Here is a 3,715-nt window from a genome sequence, read left to right as displayed (position 1 = left end):
AGCAGAACCTAGCTGCTTGGATGATATGTCATATTATAGATATTACCAAGACTGTATGAGATAAAATGTATGGAACTTCTAGGTACATAATAAAGGTGATTTCCTTCCTTTCAAAATCTCCTTCTTTCTTTCTAAGGAGTCGTAAATCCAGGAAAACTCTTACCAGCACAGAAATCTTGATAAGAGGCAAGAGAACAGACAGATAACCACTCAACCACAAAAGAAAGAGGAAGAGAAAAGGATACAAAGCAACAAAAGATACAGAAATATGACAGAGCAAGGAAGAGAAACAAAGTGATAAGGAAGGAGAGACAAAGTATAAAGACGGGGAGGAAAGAGGTACAGAGAATGCTGACAGAGATGATTCTAAGAAAAATTCCTGGGGCCAGCCTGGTGGCGCAGCTGTTAAGTTTGCACGCTCAGCTTCGGCAGCCCGGGGCTCGCCGGTTCAGATCCCAGGGGCAGACATGGCACCGCTTGGCAAGCCAAGCTGTGGTAGGCGTCCCACATATAAAGTGGAGGAAGATGGGCATGGATGTTAGCTCCGGGCCAGTCTTCCTCAGCAAAAAGAGGAGGATTGGCAGCAGATGTTAGCTCAGGGCTAATCTTCCCCCCACAAAAAAAAAAAAAAAAAAAAGGAAAAAAAGAAAAATGCCTGCTTGAGATCAACGGAAGCTGTATCTGTCTGAGATGTTCACCCCAGCCCCAGGCAAGCAACATCATCTGTTATGACAGCTGAACAAACAAGCTTGGGCTTTATTCATCCCTGGTCATCCATTCATCAGTCTTTCCACCCAATGTTTACTGAGCACTTACTGTGCGCCTGGCAAGACCCAGTGCTGGTCTCTGCCTTCAGGGATCCCCCAGTCTGGTGTGAAACGGTTACATGGAGAGTTAGGATACAATTTGGCCTGTGCAATGCTGGAGGTGCCCACAAGGAATATAGGAGGAGAAGGGGAACCAAGCCCTGCTTGGGAGATTGAGAAAGGGCTTTCTGGAAGACATGAGTCTAAGAGTCTTGAAGGATAATTAGGAGTTAGCAAAGGCAGGGTGGGTGAGCGCATGCTGGGCAGAGGGGCAACGGGAGCCAGGTGGTGGAGATGAGAAGTTGCAGGAAGTTTGAGGTTGCTGGAGCCTCACAGAGAGACGGTGAGCATCGAGCATCAGGAGATGAGGCTGGAGAAGGACTCAAGGGCCTGTCACAAAGGCTTGATGCCTTTCAATAGATGGCCTAGGGCAGATTTGGTCAGTTAAGCAGAGAAGTGACACGATCAGATTTTAGCTGAATTGTTCTGCCTGCTGTGTGGACAGTGGATTGGGGCAGAATCTCTTTTTGTGAGATCTCTTGGGATTGGGCTGCATGTCCAGCCCAGGGCCTGCAAGTGCACAACTTGGTTTTGGAATAATCATTCCAGCCAAGGCTAATGAGAGCTACCCTGAGCTGGGCACTGTTCTATTTGATCTGTGTGGAGTAACTACTTCACCCTCCTGACAACCCTGTGAGGAGGGTATTCTTGTCATCCGCATTTGACAGAGAGGTGGTTGAGCACAGAGAGGTGAAGTTATGCGTCCCAGCCGCAGAGCTAGTAAGCAGCACACCACATTCCAGTACAGGCTACATGGCTCCTGGATCAGCCTGTAACTGGTCTCCATCAGGCCTCCTCCTTGGGGTCTGCTTTCTCAGAAGGGCTCTCTCAGAGGCGGAACTTCACACTGGCATCCTGCTTCAAGTTTATGAAATCTTTCACATGGATGACTTCACTCCAGCCTTGCAACAATAGCTTCCGTGAGGAAGATATTATTACTCATAGCTAAGAAAACCAACTGTAGGAAATCAAATGATTTGTCAAAGGTCAGAAGTTAGGTGGCAGAGCTCCGTCTCAGACTTGCGTCTTCTGACCCGGAGTCCAGTGTCAGGTCCCACGTTCACTTGTCAGTCGACGCTGCAGCCAGCCTCATGCTCAACACGTTGTGTGGTTCAAAAGCCAGGGCACTTTCCACTCCTGCTCAGCTGCCTCCTGTCTAGGAAAAGGCTTTTCTGAATTGAGAGAAAGAGTCACAGAGAACTGTGTCGTTGGCATCGATTTCCTGTGCTTGGGCAATGGCTTCCGCCATCTGGACCAGGTGACGTCAGCCATCTGGATTTCCGCCAGCGTTCTCCCGCCCAGGAAACAGACTTCCGGCTGGGCGCCCAGCCATCTCTGGCCTCCTGGGAGCAGACCTCTCAATTTGCAAAGTGAGAGATTGAAAATCAGATCTCAGGGAAGGTCTCGCTCTAGGGAAGGAGGTAAAACTGAGGAAGAGGTGGTCAGCGGACAATAGCTAGGGATGAGCGGGGAGCCCCTGTGTCTGCGGTCTGGGGTCCTTTCTGGGGCAAGAGGGGAGGATCCAGCGATCACACTGGGAGGTTTAACATTTTGTGACTAACAGACTTAAGTAAATTGAGAGAGGAGAGGGGAAAAGGTAAGCAAAGCTGAGGAAATCTGGAAAAAATTACACATAAAGATACAAACATAGAAGGTCAACATAGGCCAAGAATAGAATGTTGATCCCAACCCTCGTGCTGTTCTCTGTGGACGCTAAGTCTTGAACAAATCGGAAACAGGAATATGAGCAGCCCTCGTTTCTTCACTCTTTTAAGCTATAAAAATACACTACTTGCAAAAAAATCTAAGCCACAGATAAATGAATCAAAGTGGAAAGTTAAAGTGCCCCTCTCCCCTCCTCATCCCATCTCCAACCCTACTCCCTAGGCCTGGTTCATAAATGCTACCTCTCATTTTAATCATTCCTTCGGCCAATATGCATCTCATTTAATTCTCACAATGACCCTGTGGGGTAAGAACTACTATTATGCCTTTATTTATTTATTTTTAATTGCGGTAAAATATACATACCATAAGATTTACCATTTTGGGCAGCCCCTCTGGCTGTTGAAGGTGAGTAGGCCATCATGGCATTCTGGTCTACCTGACCCACCAGCAGAAGGTGTTACAGCTTTCTAAGAGTGTGCCGTGCCACTTCAAGTCTTGGTGCATCCGCAGGGACAAATACTGGTCCTTTGCTTATGTGATGAGAACCTGGTTTGAAGAACATAAGAATGAAAGGGATTTGGTAAAGGCTACCCAACTGCTGAAGGAGCCAGAGGAAGAGTTCTGGCGATCAGCATCCATGGCCGTGTGTCTTCCGTGACTCTCCGGAGGGCACCTCTTCAGAGGGAGATGAGTGTTCCAAGGCTCTGCACGGTGCTTAGATGACTGGCATCCTTCTGAGAGGACCATGTATCCTGATTTCTTTGCTGAGAGAGCAGTGGAAGTAACTGTGGAGTGAGAGACAGCTCTGGGGGGACAACTGCCTGGTGGTCCTCATACTGAAGCTTTGCCCCTGCCTGAAATGAAGGTGATTTGCCCCACTGTGGTGGCATATTGTGACCAGGCCTCAGGAGGGGCCCATGTAGAGAAAGAGAGAGGAAGACCCTTCACCATTCATTCTTGCAAGGAAGTAAGTTACAGAAATACGTATACTTGTTGTATTAAAAATAACTAGGAAAAATTTTACCATTTTAACCATTTTTAACTGTACAATTCAGTGGCATTAAGAACACTCACAGGGGCTGGCCCCGTGGCTAAGTGGTTAAGTTCGCACACCCCACTGTAGGTGGCCCAGTGTTTCGTTGGTTCGAATCCTGGGCGCGGACATGGCACTGCTCATCAAA

General features: G+C 48.0%; 1 pseudogene; it reads left to right on the top strand.

Moving 5' to 3' along the window:
- The first annotated feature begins 3,072 nt into the window (after window positions 1-3,072).
- LOC123287563 (NADH dehydrogenase [ubiquinone] 1 beta subcomplex subunit 9 pseudogene) lies at window positions 3,073-3,457 on the top strand (annotated as a pseudogene).
- Window positions 3,458-3,715: the final 258 nt, after the last annotated feature.

This window comes from Equus asinus, chromosome 8, assembly GCF_041296235.1.
Source record: "Equus asinus isolate D_3611 breed Donkey chromosome 8, EquAss-T2T_v2, whole genome shotgun sequence".
Lineage (NCBI taxonomy): Eukaryota > Metazoa > Chordata > Mammalia > Perissodactyla > Equidae > Equus > Equus asinus.
The sequence above is the reverse complement of the archived record's forward strand: the minus strand, read 5'-3'. Positions and strand labels throughout refer to the sequence as shown.